Source organism: Tigriopus californicus, chromosome 3, assembly GCF_007210705.1.
Source record: "Tigriopus californicus strain San Diego chromosome 3, Tcal_SD_v2.1, whole genome shotgun sequence".
NCBI classification, from domain to species: Eukaryota; Metazoa; Arthropoda; class Copepoda; order Harpacticoida; family Harpacticidae; genus Tigriopus; species Tigriopus californicus.
Genome location: NC_081442.1, coordinates 9,799,193 through 9,815,166, shown reverse-complemented (window position 1 = coordinate 9,815,166; position 15,974 = coordinate 9,799,193).

The following is a 15,974-nucleotide window of genomic DNA, read 5'->3' as shown; positions in this document are numbered from 1 at the left end:
TCGGCAAGTGCAAAATCCGACTCTGACGCATTTTCCAGTATAGTCCGTCCGGATATTATAGAGTGGGAGGTCATAAATTGTCTGGTTAAGCGCCAAAGCAAAAAGGGGGTCCTGCAGGGTCACCAGACAAGTCCCTACGACCGGCTGTCTGTCGCGATGGCGAATGAGGTGAGTGAAAAGAGAGAATGGGCTGGGTTGGGTTGGTAGCCCTGGTCTAGACCCGGGTCAGTTCTGCCAAATTGGTCTTGGAATGGAGGTAATAGGTGAGCCTTTAAGCGAGTTAGTTAACTTTTATGCGAAGACCCATCCTCAAAGAGAAATGGAATGGCGATTATCGTGGCTGAGAACACGGACAAACCAAGAGAGGTGAATGGCCTGCCAATTTCATATTTTGCAAAGCTGTCATTTCTGGACAAGCAATTTATGGAAGTAAGCCACAATTACTGTCTGCATGGTCAGGAATTAGGATTCAGGAAAAGTTTCTCTCTCTTTGAATCCGAACTCATTTGAGCACTCATGACTATTACATGCACCTTCAATGTATTTTGCTCCGAGGAAAAAGCGAATTCATTAATTCAGAGATAAGATGATATGAATGGGTCTTGGGCTTGCAGATACGTGGAAGGACGGATAGATACATTCATATACATACATCAAGAAGCACTACCCGGTTGAATGTACATGGTACCAATGCCCCGGCGAGAGATCTATGCAGTTTCAGGGTTGAACTTTTGGCAGTCTGACCTGATCTCGATTCGTGGTCAACAAGAGTCGAGGAAAGAGCAACCCACCCAGTATATAAAAAACCGAAAGGCAATCTGGTCTGGTGTGGTGTGCGAAAGATTTCACAATAGCAATTAAATTCGCGAGATGTGTGTATGTGAGCTTCAAGACGGCGTTTTCGCAGATGCTAAAGTAGTATAGCGGTCATATAAAAACAAGCGTTGAGAAGAGCAAATCATCCTTTTTGGTATTCAGAGAACGTCCATGATCTATCCAATGAACGTTCGTCAGCTAGCCGATGAAGAGGACAAATCCGGTAGAAGAAGTGATTCATGAGAGGCTCTGGACCAAAGGTTGGTGTTCCTCTATTGTGTTAACAGAGAAATTTCACTTTTTCGAATGGTCACTTTGGGTGTGCAAATATTTCAAGGACATGTTAGCAATTAAATAGCATGGATGATGATATGGACTCAGGAGTGAGTCTGGGTCAGTATAACGAGATCGCGTGGAATGGGTCATTTTCCTCACTTCTCACTTCCAAAAAGTCGCATGCATGAATTCTGAACAGCTTCCAAAATCTACATGGTCGCCTCCCTTGTGAAGCATGTCTGAATGTATGTACATGAGAATGAAATGAAAATAAATAAACGGATTCTGGTCGCTGGATATCTTTCAAGTAGACCAGGCCATCTATCAAAATTTGGGCAAGTGATCGAAACAAAGTTTCCTTATTTTGCTGTCCAAATGTTTTCGAATAGAATAAGGAAGAGCAGGTGACAAAAAAGATTCAGTTGCTTAAATGTCCTCCATTAAATACGCGTACATATATTCCAGAGACCAGAGATTGGACTATTGAAGTATATTTCCCTAACAAATAATCATCCTCTTTTCTTGTATAAACGCATTACAAAAATCGTAAGTTAGGTAATCATAATTCGTAACTAGACACTCTGGTAAAAAAAAGAAACAATGGTCGAGACGAGAATGACTGTGTATCAATGGAATCAGGCCATTTCTAAAAAATTAGTCTGCAAAGCAGTCACCTTCAGTCCAGTGCTAACCATTGTTCATCCATCCGCTCAAGTTGGATGGAGGTCGTCACGGCTGACCAGCCATCAATATCGGGGTTCTAGCCCCCAACCAGCCCATCGCGGATGTGAACGTAAATCTAGAAATCAATTGCTTCTTTGCCTGATAACATCTTTGAGCGTGACGGTTTGACAAGACGAAGCAAGGGCCTTTTTTGTTTCGGTAAGTTTGCAATGATGAAACATTGAATGTTTGAGGTCCGAACTTGAGAACTTGATGGCTGGAATGGTCAAAAACTGACAGAGTGTTACGTGTAAAAAGTTGAATGAAGAACGTTTTTGGTCACCCTCAAGTCACAGAAGTAAGCCTTGGCACGAAATTGAAATCTTTCCGAGAGTCGTAAATGTCTTTGGAATGATCTCGATTCCCTTGGATGGAGTTAATAGCTCAACGCAAGATTCGACCGACAAATGGGGGAATTGGAGATGAGCCGAGTTGCGCCTCATGCTCGAAATGACCCAGTTTATCGATCTGTTTTATGAGATGATTGAGACGCCCAAGTTCCACGATGGATTCCCAATTCCAAACCCGTTCAATCTCATGCCCATTTGAAGTCAAATTCCATCAATTCTCCTTTGAGATAATCAGATATGTATTGATTTTCCCCCTTCCAACTTCTTCTGCCTCCGATAGGCAAGAAAGTTGGGCACATGTTTTGCAAAGTCATCATACCGTTTCAAGCCGACAAGAATCCAAAGTGCGTCTCAAGTCCTTCAGATCTAGCTCACTTCGAAACAAGTCCTCAATCTTACTCGGTTCATAAATCCTACATAAAGAATGATTCAACAAGAAATATGCAAAAAAGAAACACTTGAGAAAATCCTGAGAGCCTTGATAACGCATGAAAATGTTCATTTTTTCAGGGAACAAAGGACCCCCCAAGACATTCTTCACCCTTTCGACTCTCTCTCTCTCTCCCCGTGGGCCGAGGGGACAAAGGTGGCCTTGGTTTGCTTTTGAAATGGGTTGATAAATCCATCCCCTGGGGTCTATTCATACAAATCCTCATAATATTTCTTGGAAGTGTGTGTCTCTTCAACCAGACATTTGGAGCGTTACTCTTCAAACCTCAGACCTTTCCAATAGTTCTTGAAACACGTCAATAAACTTGGCTGGAGGGCTCATATCTGAGATGAAACTGACATGGACTTCTTTAGACAGGCACGCTTGGATGAGAAGGACCTTGTTACCATCCTTGTTTGGTGGGCAGGGTTTAGGGCGCACCAGGTGTGTGATATGTGAGAGTCAAGCCTTGACAAGGTATTAGTTACACTCAGAAATCCATCTCATCATGGCCATTGTCTGTATACTTGTCTGTACCATTAGACCTACCCATTCCAAGAATGTGAGAAATTTGTTATGCTCTCTTTGTGTATTTGTGCCTCTTGCTTTCCATGATGCTTAAACAGGGCGGGGATAAATTGAGATTTCTGGCAATGTCCTTATTAAAGTACGTTTTTCTAATGTATCTCTGGTTAAATGTGTTTTTTACTTTAATGAATATAAATGGATTTTTCTTTTTTCATTTTTTGGGTACATTTTCACTTCTTTTAAAAAATATGCCCGATTTGCTCAAGATATGCTTAGGTTTTCTTTACATTACATGTTCTTGATTTTTATAGAGATTGAAAGCGCTCAATTTGGAAATGTCAAGATTTTGGGTTTAATTTTATTGCTTTTGCCTTCTTGCATAGCATGTTCTCAAAAATCCTAAACAATTCCGCATTCCGCGTTTAAGTTCAACTTTTTAAGGTTTACATCTTTATTTTGGATACAGTCCGTTATTCAAATCAGTTGGATCGTGAGGGGCTGACCCTGTATCCCTTTCTTTCTCTTCATTTATCTCCACTCCAGACTCCAAGTGTCCAATGAAGATCTTTGTGAACAAAGAAAACTTTGACGCACAAGGATTCGGCTTCTCATCCCACATACGAAGAATCTGGGCTACACACATGGTAAACCAATCAAACATAATATCCTAGAAACTTGACTCATCCACAATCCCTCTGATACAAAAAACTGACTTGATATGAATCCTAAAGAACGGTACAATTGCAAAATTTACTAAAACATTTTTTTTTAAATCTTCCTTAGTGTTGCAGAGGAGTGCCACAGTTTATGGGGGGTAGAATTTAAAAGGTCCGATTTTAATGTATTTCTGAGCTAAAGAACAAAGAAGACCCCTTCCTTGACTCCTTTCTCCCTTTCTCTCTCTCTCTCTGTTCTATTCAACAAGTGGATTGCTTTTGACCGCTCACTCAGTTTTGGCCCGGCCAAACCTTGTTCAAGTAACGTTAAGAGCAGGCTTATCCACCACATTCACATTAAAACGCCAACCATGAAGATCTGAGTTTGATGTGGTTCATGTTCTTTATGAAGATTGCTTCTGGTGTGGCCCACTACTCACTCCCAAAGCTAGTCAGTCTGTCCGTCAGTCAGTTAGTCGGTCGGTCGGTGAGTATATAGTGTGTCTATCATGTCAAAAACTTGGTGGTGCTTGGGGAGTTCTCGGCGTAATCAAGTTTCACCTCCAGAGTCCTCAAAAAGAGAGATGGGGAGGATCCATACACATTAGGCGAGATGTAACTTTTGGGGCACAAAATGACCTCCCTAGTGTTACCCTACCATCCTCATTGAACCCATGGTTTTATGATTTCCTCTCTCATTCCCACATGGGTTCCAAAATTTAGTGCACGTCTCTGCAGAGAGGGTTCCCAACTTCCCATCAATCCCGTTTTGGCGCCAGACTAGAAATCCTTGAACGAAGTGTATTTGAGTTCGAGTTGACGGTCAATGCACGTACGATTACCAATGGTTTGTATTACCTCTACCAACTCGAAACTGGACGCAGTACAGAGTTCTCGTAAAAATTGTGTGTTTATACTTCAATTCCAGAATGGAACAGGAAGACAAAGACGACAAGAGTGTCTTTGTTTATCGCTTGTCGATATTGGGTGGCTTTTAAAGTTTAAAAGCCCGAGTCATGCATTTTATGGCTTGTTCAGCAGGTCTAGAGAAGAATGAATGCTCCTCCTTCGCCTGAAACTGATAACTCACAACTCACAGATATCGATTCGATCCGGATTTGGGCACGTGGATGTTGGGAATCAATTTTCTGGACGAAAAGCCATTAGGAGCGCCTCAAAAACTTTTGGTCGGCATCAACTTCCTCTTATTCTTAATAAAAAAAGTCAATGTCCAAAGGGTTTCAATGGTACATCTATGCTTTACGACAATAAACCATTGGGTGTGGCCAAAAGGCTCACCATGACAACCTGAAAGGTTGGACCAGAAAGAAAGTTTGTCTTTTGAACAGTTATAGCCCCTTGGCTAAATCGTCTTGTAATACCTAAACTCGGGGTTAATTGTTGAATATCCAGCTTGAAAAATGAAATACTTAAATACATACGCAATTTAATGGCCCTTTTAAACGATAGTGAACAATCAAGGGTTGCCGTGGATTTGGCAGAGCATTACTTTCTTCATTTCTTTCGAGCATTTCTTGAGGCATTAAGAGAGAGCCCAATTTCGATAGGTACATGGATGAATGGATCGATGGATGGTTGTATGTGGGGGGATTATGCTCAACAGAGCGGTGATAGATTGAAATCCCTTTGTGAACCGCCTTTAATGGGTTGGGCCAGCAAATTCATGTAAACAGAATTTCCTCACTCCGGTTCCGCCCTGTCACGCGCTAAATCGCTCATGAAACTCAAAACCGAGGAAAACAACAAAAACCTACCTGGCCGAAACAAAAACTTTCGTACTTTAAATGAGAGTCATTGAGAGCAGAAGGCAGAAAGAAGAGACGGAGATCTAGATTCATGGTGTGCTAATTACCCCTTTAACTACCTGGCAGACTCGTTCCTGTCTTAGGGTCCACATGTGATTCACACTGCATATTAAGGTGGCTTCTTCCGACAAGAGCATCCTGCTTAAAGAGCGAAAGAGTTGGACCTTAATCCTGCTTTAGTACCTCCGTCATAACCACACTCTCAATTTCACATTACACTGAAGATTTCCCATTGTCATTCAGAGTTGAAGTGTTTGAGACACACATTAAGAGGAAACGTGAACTGGGTCGGAAAAAAGTTCAGGGAACAATTAAAAGCATGGAATGATATACCCTCGGCTTCGGTAAGGGATTGGAGAGAAAATTCAATTGAGATCCAAGTTCCAGATTATGGCCAGGTTTTGCACCCGTTTTCCCAAGGCATGATGCACAAAAACGAGCACGCAGCCCCAGACTGACTAGAGCTGGAAGTATTGAGCATTCACCCATACGTATTCATTACGTCAAAATTCATTCCCCAAACGATTTGTTTTGGAGCATGCATTTAGGTTAATGATTTCTCCATGAGCTAACCAACTCCCTCAAGCACTCGACACAATACTGGGCCGACGGGGCCCACAGAAGTAGTAAGTAGTATCAGGGACTACTCGGTCTGGATCAGAGCTGGGAAGTGCGGGGTTCAAGAACTTGGCTCCAGCAACGGGACCAGACCGAAGCATTTAATTAGATGTCTTAGGCCAGATATTAACCCACCTATTAGACGTAAGAAGACCAAGAGGGATTCATGCAGGGTGACCAATCTGAGAAAAAACATCAAAGTCAGACTCATTTCATTCGCGGGGAATGCCAATTGTCGTGAGGGTCAATGCAATGCTCGACCTTTAATTCTTAAAAGATATGGATGATTGGAGTGGCAGAAGAAAATGAATCTGTTTTATCAAGAGAGGATTTCTGCTGAAGGAAATGAAACTGGTCACCCATAATTAATTTCCAGAGACTTGGAGAGATCACAGATCAAATTCATCAGGTTGCAAGATTTTCAGGTTCTTCCGACCCACCTATCTGCCTGATTGTCTGTCTGTCTCTAGATGAGTATGGTTTAGTAGGTCCAGGAATGGGTGTGTGTGTAGTGCAGATGAGTCTGGGTTCATAATAAACACCTGTCAGATCAGATTGACTTTTTCTCCTCGAGATCTGTTCATAGAGGGAATTTAATTAACCTTCTTTCACTTCACTCAAGTGGAAGAAAGAAAGGACGGATGAATTCATTGATGAACTCACTTGCATGACAATATTTGGGAGCTTTTGATCTTGTCCAAGTTGGTAGACAACGCATTGGGCCGCGCTATAATCAATCCTCGGAGTAATAGCCTTTGATTTTCCCTTCATGCGAATGTCCTTCAATAAGACTCAGAGCAATCATACTAATTCGTAGGATACACTCTCAACTGGCTTTATGCATTTTCAATTCCAAATTTGCTCCAATCAAAACCACCTTGATTTCACCTGTATTTTCGTCAGCGATAGATTTCATTTCCCATGAAATTATATGTAGTTTTAAACAAATACCGGAAGAAATCCTTGATCCATGTGAATACTAAGTCTTGCGGTTTGAACCAAGATTCAGGCCTGCCGCTTTGTGCACTTATATCATTTGTAATTGAGTCAAAAGATGAGGGGGCTGTGTGAGTATAATGACCGTAAAGGAATCAAATATTGGAATGGTTTGAGAGATAAGTGCCCTCGAATTGAAACGTGATGATTTTGGGCAATTTCAGTCACTCAGGTGATTGGTCTGCATTTCCTCAAATCACGCTTCAGGGTTGCCAGGCACCTTTCCAATCGCGTGCTGTACAATTGTAGGAAACCGCAAACGAACCCACTCTTGGCTACCCTGAGCATAGGGCAAGTGAGTTTTATTGGCTGAATTGGTGGGAAACCAGTCGTTTGGGTGATATTGCCGGTTTTTAAGGCCAATTCGTTGAAATAACAGACTAAAACAATCGATTTCCACAATTTACTTGGGAATAAAATATTAGGGGATGCAAAAATGAGGTAGGAAATCTCATTATTGCAGTTTCACTCTTAAAAAGGGGCGCGAAAAAACTGTTGAAATCCAACTTGAATCTAGAGATCACAAAAGGATTGAAGCACATAGACAATGGCACACGAGATCATTTAATCTGATCTCGTTTTTGCTTTTGTTCAGAAGCTAGGGCAAAGGGTTGTTTTTTTTCTCTTCGTCAAGAGAGTTCGGATGGACGCAATGCAACAGAGTTCCTTTTAAATGTAATTACAGGCTTGCTTTGTCTCATGACATGATGTTACCCAATATTTTTCATCTCCTCAAGCCCGTTTCGTGTTGGTTCCAGGATAATCAGGGTGTTTTACGAACAAGAATACGGGAAATCTGACCACTTCCACCCAGACTCGCATTTCGAAAAGGGTCACCACACCCACTTCGAGTGCATGCAGAGAAATTAGGTTTATTGCATAATATACGCCAAAACATGACATGACCTGTCTGTCTAGTCGTCCTGACATGCTGAGAACTTTGGGCTTTCCCAGAACCGTCTCGTAGGAGGTCAAGCACTTGACTGGTCATCTCCCATTTGAAATTCCCGCCATTTTCGAACTATTTGTTGAAGCAGGTGGGTCAAATGCAGGGTTACGGAGTTGTGAGGAGATAGCCAAAATGATAAATCTGGGACTTCGAACTTCAGCTTCAGCATGGCATGACGCTCAATTTTCCATCAATTGACCTGGAAAATCTCACTTGGTTCAAGGCATCAATTTGATGTGGCTCTAATTTTGAACCATTCTCATGTCAAATATCTTCAGGCTAATGTTTTGTTCCTATCCACGAAGAAATTGCACGTTGTCGCTTATTTGTGCCATTAATTTAGCTTTTTAACCATGAAAGAGTGCCCCAAACAGATCTCAGGGTCGCAGTAAAGTTTTTGGGACTATGGGGGAAATGGTTGAGAATGAAAGATGTTCTCAAATATTAATTGCGTTCGTCTCCAAGTAGAAAATGGCGAAAGACGGCTACATGACTATTCCGTGCCTTAACATAGATCCCTGGCAACCCTGAACATGGTACATCTGGTCATGCATATGAAAAGCTAATACAACAAAGTTCATTTCAGGTCAGAATGGGCGATGATACCTGATGGGTGTTGAGAGAGTAGATTAGTGGGATTGGCTTTGCAGTAGATCCAACCCATGAATTAGATTAATCAATAGGCTGGGCCCCGAACAGACATCATTCTCAGCCTTATGTTATAATGATAATGCTTCATCAGCCCTATTTGGTAAAACGAGAATTTCTAGCCATCAATGACGCAAATACAACCTGCAAACTAACAAACCAAGTCCAACCTGTCTTCCATCCATTGCATGTCTGAGGCCATTAGAAATACTTGAAGGAGAGCGAGAGAGAGGGAATGAGAATGTCGCCAGACTCATTCTTCAAGGGTGAAGACGATTTTTATGGAGCGTTTCAAAATAACCGACTCAAGCCATATTAATCACCTCTTAATGGCCCATTCATTTCAACACTGGGGGTTGTGGCCGTCCCTTGTCCATTTGCAGAATTAAGAGCAAATTTTTCAACGAATATCTCCCCTTGTCAAGTGGAGAGCTCTGGGGTCCCTCTCTCTTTGCACCAACCAGGGAAAGATTTAATGATTTTATGAATCGACCTTGAAATTTGTAAGACAGAGGGTTGCCGCCAAGAGTTGGCAAGAAAGGGAGGATTCGTTTGAAAGACAATGTGCGGCCGGCCGTTTGGACCTGTCGACACCTTTATTGAATGGGTGTTTGAATAACCAACGATTGAGGGTGACCAAGCCCTTCCCCATTCATCTCATTAAGCCAAACACCTACGCTTTGTGTCGTCTCTTGTTGAACACGTTTGGTTAAAATAGACCTATACGTTTAAGAGGTGGAGAATCAATGACGTAACAGATGCATGCCTGTCTATTTTAAATATTACATTGACATAACAATAAGAACTAGGGAAATATGACATTCTAGCCTAATCCATATAACTACTCGAGGTCACACTGGATATTGAGATCCCCGTTGGGTTCCAAGTAATATGGTAATAAATATCATCTTAAAAGGGTCGTTTTCTGGATTCTTTTGTTTCCAGCCAATTTCCAGCCCTCATTACAAAGAGATTATATTAGGATGAGACACTTTACGACCTATCTGAAATTCCGGGCCTGTTTTATCCGAGGTGATAGAGAATGAAAAGTGGTTCAACTGCCACTTTTCAATGCATGATCGTAGACGCAAGGTAATCGATAGATTCCCAAAGAAAAAAAACCTTTCTATCTTCTCTGTTCCTTTGTCACAGGTCCAAAGAGCAATTCTTTCGCGCACAAAGAGATCTTGGACGACGTGAGGGTAATCAATTACTCTTGGTCAACCATAGCATTATTAGCGGCATTTTATGCAAAATGGCCCTTTAAAACTGCGGACATGCTCGGTGAAGAAAACAAGGCAAGACGCCAATTTGGAAGTGAGCATTGCTATATTTACCAAGCCAAGCATATATATCCTGCATTTTTGGCTCGGAAACGTCTGGAAATCGTGAAACCATTTTCAAAACCGAACGCCGCCTCGAAAGCCAACTGTAGTGGCAAATGTAATACAGTACTAATACCTCTTCTTCGGAGGGCAATTTGGTAACGATTCAAATTACCATTTATCATGGATATCTAACGATCACCTTGGCGGCGAAAGGCTAAATATTTGACAAACTCCACAGTCAACGCTGGACAAGGCATAAAGATTTCAATGGGCATTGGTTCAGAATGCAAAACTTTCAACAATCAATGGTCCAATGACCTTTTTCTGGAACGCAAACAACGCCACCCTGACATCACAGAACAACCTGATGCAAAAGCCAAGCTTGACAAAACAACATTTGCAATTTCATTCATATTTTTTCAGAGATGGTTTTGGGAGGTCTCTCGTCTCCAATCCCGACGATAAAGTGTTCTGTGCGGCTGTGGCTTCGTTTTCGTAGCATTGTCAAGAAGTCGTGACATGTGATTACGGGTCTGACTAATGAGGAACTTTTTTGTCCAAGCTCGTAGCACACCCAGAACTTACTTCCATCGCATGGTCTCAGGTCATGAGAAAACCTGTCTCTTATACTTGCTACCAGCCAATATTTTCTGACTCGAACCCAGTAAAAAATCAATTATGCTAGTTTCTGGTCTGTGATTGTGTGTCCATTGCCAATCCAAATACTCTACCAGATAACAAAGTGTTCAATAGAACTTTGCCCGGCAGAGACATTTGTGTTTGAATTAATGTTCTTGTTTTAATGATTTCCACCTTTGTCTTCACAGAGGCCGAAAGGGCAACGACGGCTCAATTAAGTAACCATCATCCAGGAAATGTGGTGTCACCCGCCTCTGCAAAACCTCTTTATTTGTGCTTCCGTTACGGTTTCGGACAAATGGCTCCTCAACATTGACAAAAAATACCACATTCAAGCTCCAATTTGCAAACTTCTGTCAAGTTAGCAAATTAAGTGCCCATAACCTCCTAAATTCTAACAGATGAGCCAGCCAGTCAAGAGACGAGTCAACGAAGCCGCAAGAACCCGCACATTTCGATAAAGAACTTGCCATTTTGTGACTGACTGGTACGCCACGTTTCCTGCAATCATGGTTGTGCATGCAATTTTAAGATTACAAAATTAGGTACAACAGGACATTTGCATGCTTGAATACGATTGCCCATTTCAATCTTGGTGAGGCTTGCCAACGCATTCAGGATGTGACATTAGGAACTTCAAACCAACCCTCAAAATTCGGCAGGTTCTTAATCTGAAAAAGCCTGTAGATTTTTTTGATAATCAAAGACTCATCAATAAATTCCTGTTATAATTCACAATGCGATAATTCCGTTTTGAAGTATCAGTAGGTTGTACCATCTCTCAAGAGCCATGGTCCAAACGCTGACCGCTGTTTGTACCGTAGCTGTAGTTTTGACCATTAGATTGATGAAATATGGCGGTCCAAAGCTTTAAACACCATTTTCTCTTCTTTTTGGGTGGCCGATAAAGAAGACTGGGATTGCAGTACTAACCTAGATTTTATTAGCTGAATCTATGACGACAACTAACAATACATTTGAAATGAAATGAGCTTTCTGTCAGAGCGGGAAATTCGAGCAGTCTCCCTTACAAGCGAGCTACAATGACAAACGTGATACGAACAGTGGAGATACTAATGCCAGTCAAACGTCTTGGATGTTTATCTCGTCCACTTATCAATGCTAGGAATGCATTTTCACTTTGTGGCTCATATGAAAGACAAACAAGTCAGTGCAATGCAATGAGGCATCTTCGATACCTTGAGCATTCGTTGAAACGAACCTTCATCCCACCGAAAAAGACCGGTACATTTGCATGCCCTGGATATCATAAAGTTGATCTAAATGGCTTTGTTTGTCGATTCGAGTTTGCCGTCCTCACCATTCAGAAATCAGAAACATCGTTGACGACGTTAAACAGGCTTTTAGACTGGCGAAACACTTGTTGATCCCATTTTTCTCACCTTGGTAACATGCCAATTATTGCAAATGTCAAGAATTTAGGGTGGGGTTGGTCTTGACATTTGAGAATTTGACCTCTTCAATTATCAATATGTTCATGCTTTGGGCCATCGGTTTCACAGGCGAACAAAGGTGAAGGCGGAGCAGATTTTTGAGGGTAACAAGGCTCAACCCATTCGCTCATAAACGGAAGGGTGTGTTTGTTTTTGCTTAGGCTACAAGTTGGACCCAAATGAGAGGTTTTATGCTAGTTTAATGGTCTTAAAGATCACATGCCTCCTCATTGCTAGGTCTCCCAAGATCTAAAGTCTCGTCCCTATACTTTGTGCACCAGAGGAGCTCGGTTTTTTTTCTTCATTCAAATGCACTTTAGATATCTCTGAGATAAACTTTTGGGAGGTTTCTGAATTTAAATAGCTCCATATCGTATTGCGTTGCTCACTGTGAGTATGTGAGCCATGAAATGTCACTTCATCGTGCCTCATTCTCAAGCCATATCAACCTCAGAATGGCTTGAACCAACAGCGTCAAGAAAGGCCGCCAATCGTGTTTGACCGGCAACGGGATCTACATATGTAGTAATAGAGATATTATTTCGAGAGGGGTTTAATGAACAAATAACTGTTTGAGACAAAATACACTTTTTATGAATCGTGCATTGATTTATTCATAATAGTACGTAAAATGTATGTCTACCCGGATATTCCTTTATTGATGTTTGTTTGTGGCCAAGAGGGTTATTAATGGTGACCAAAAGTACGGTAAATACAACTAATTGCACGGTTAATGGAAGAATAAATTACTAGTTAATTTCATACCGATGGTATGGTATGCACAAAAGCCAAAATGACAAACGTAGACTCCATTTTTTGTGCCATCTTGTCCTACAGGTTCCTGGAACCACGACGTAAGAGGATGTAATTTCAAATTACCCACAATAACATCAACACACAATATATTATTAACCTCTTCACCAATGTGGTAAAGATGATTCACCAACAAAGAACGAAATATCATTGATCGATTTAATCCCTTAAGCGCACATCGTAACCGCACTTCAAGTGCATTAAAAAGATTGGTCGCTTTATCAAGTAATGAAACCGTGTAAAAATTCCTGATCTAATTTTATGTCTCCTTGATGAAAAGTTATAAATGTAATGCGTTTATTTAAAGGCCATTGCATGTCAAATGGCAATTAGAACGCCACACACCTACGTAAATGGACAACTGCAGAAATAGTTTGAATTCTAAAGCAATTACACGAGGTGTCTGTTAAAGAGGTTTTTTTTCCTTTCCTAAATCAAAACAGTTGTAATCATACATGCATTCATTTTTTTGCTTTGATGTCATTCCACGTGATACAAAATAAGTGGCCTTGTTTCACTTGTTCAAAGAAAAATGGCATCAAAACATGCAAATAACTGCCATGACGTTTAACATTTTTTGTCAAACCTTGGAAAAAATAAACGTATTAGCTTTGTTCATTTGAATTCAAATCAGATTATCACTCTTGGTTGTTTTCATTGCCCTGAAGAGTGCGATATGTTAATGAGTTTTGTTAAAGAAAAAAATCGGCCATGTTTACCTTTGGACTTGTCTTGATTCTTTGGAAAAGAGGCCTACGTATTAAAATGAGTTACTGAGATTGGAAGTTTGACTTGGAGTCTCATAATTCCTCAAAGTTTAATCTCTTTTAATTGCTCTTCTTGAAGGAGTGAGGCAAGAAGCGGTACTAATACACACGGAATAGTCTCTGAAGTATGAACTTGAGAGGTTGGGAAATCGGTTCAAGAAGAGTGAATGTTTATGTTCGTCTTAATTGATTTTCAAGAAAATGACGATGAGCGTTTTTTCTCCTTTGTTTAGGTGAGAAATAAGATTACAAACCCCCAGTAAAACCGAGGATAAATGTCAGATGCTGCGGAAGCCACTCCAATAATGTTCATTCTTCATGGGAAAAGAAGGTTCACGTTCTTATTGGGCCTTGCGCTCACTTTTCAAGTTTGTACAAGTCTGCTTGTACTGTTGATTACAACATGGCAAGTGAAGTGTCAAATGTCAAAGAATGCACCAACAACATTCATTTTGTAAGGGCCTTCTGAAATGCCACACCCAAGTTGTTTTGCTCCACTCTTCTAGTCACAAAAAAATTCACAACACCAGAAGCCAGTGGTTTGTTTCCCAATTAAACATTTTCAAAATAGCTTCTGTAGCCATGTTGATCAAGGTCGTATATAATTGAAGATTTAAAGCCAAATATCAATTTCAAGCCACGGGTTCAATAATCATTATCCGAAAACTCTTAAATCTGCTTGTAAAAAAGTAAAGAAAGGATCATTCCACCTATGAAAAAGTAGGCCCAGTTAACATATTAAACATTATAAAAATCTGGACATAATTGAACCATCCAATCTCATATAGGGCTCAAAATGCAACCTTGTGGTTGAAACCATTGGTTCTACTCTGATGATGAAAATTGGAAGTGTCTTCTCTAGAGTTGGTGGAAGACGAGGGAAATCGTCAGACAATGGATCGTTTAGTCATTTCGTGGGATTGGTGATAAATTTGGGATCTATTTAAGAAAAACGACCTCGGTGCAATGCACTTCAAATGTACGTATACTACACAACGTATAGGCATCCGTGAGCCCTTTCTAATTTAGAACATAGCCTCTCTAACGATCATGAACTCTATGAACGGTCTTGAGTAAGTAGGCATTTAAGCAGACCTCATATTTTTGAGATTCAAACTTAACCAATTTTAACAGAGACGTGAGTGATGGTACCGAGGATATTTATTACATCAAATCATGTCTGAATTATTCAACAATTTGTTTCTCATCAAGTATTCAATGGAGCGACAGCCAGAGCGGACCTTTCAAGCGGACAAGCAGATAAAGGCTTGAAAAAGCTCGCAATCGATCTTGGCCAAACGTCTTTTGTTACTGAATTGACAATACTCTACAAAGTCCATGAATGCAAAGAAAGTCTATTGACCCCCTTCATGTGATTTCGACGACAAATCGAGGAACATCGCTCATTTCATGAACTGCATCGTCAGCTCAGGTACCGATTCGGCAATGCTCAAAATCATTCATGGCAATCCTTAGCCTAACAGTCAGGAGTTGAACAAATGGTCAAATTATTTCGCAAGAAATCTTCCACTTGTCCCTTGTGCCAAACCTAAGGAAAAGCGCGATGGAAAACCATTTTTACTTGCCAATCGTTTATCTTGTCCAAACATAAGTCGAAAACGAATGGTTATATTACGGCTCATGAATATTTCCATACCCTTACAACTTGTTTAATGTCAGGCATTTGCATTCTTCAGTTAATTGAAGTCACTTGTTCCGTCGGCAAAAAGTGGCGAACATTATTATCATTATGCGTGGTGACGACGAATCTGACAGACTACAAATATGCCCCATCAAAACACATGTCATTAATTTAATGGGAGAACAACCTAATCATTTCTTCATTGATAAAACAATTGAAACTAGCCCAACGTACATTGTTTGTTGTAGTCATTATACAGATAATCAAAACATGTTCGCGTGCCCTAAACAAAAAAATATCAAGTTTAACCATCCTCAACATTTTATAATAAGGTAATGGACAAAAAAAACATTTTGTCCATTGTCTTCAGTTTAAAGGAGGGGCGGCGTTTAAGTAAAAAGACACAATTATGTTATTAAAAAACATGATTGTGGCCTCTGGTCGATTGAACTTGTCATTGTTATCTTTTATTTTCCATATTCTTTAATCATATTTTTAAATCAACTTAACGCTCT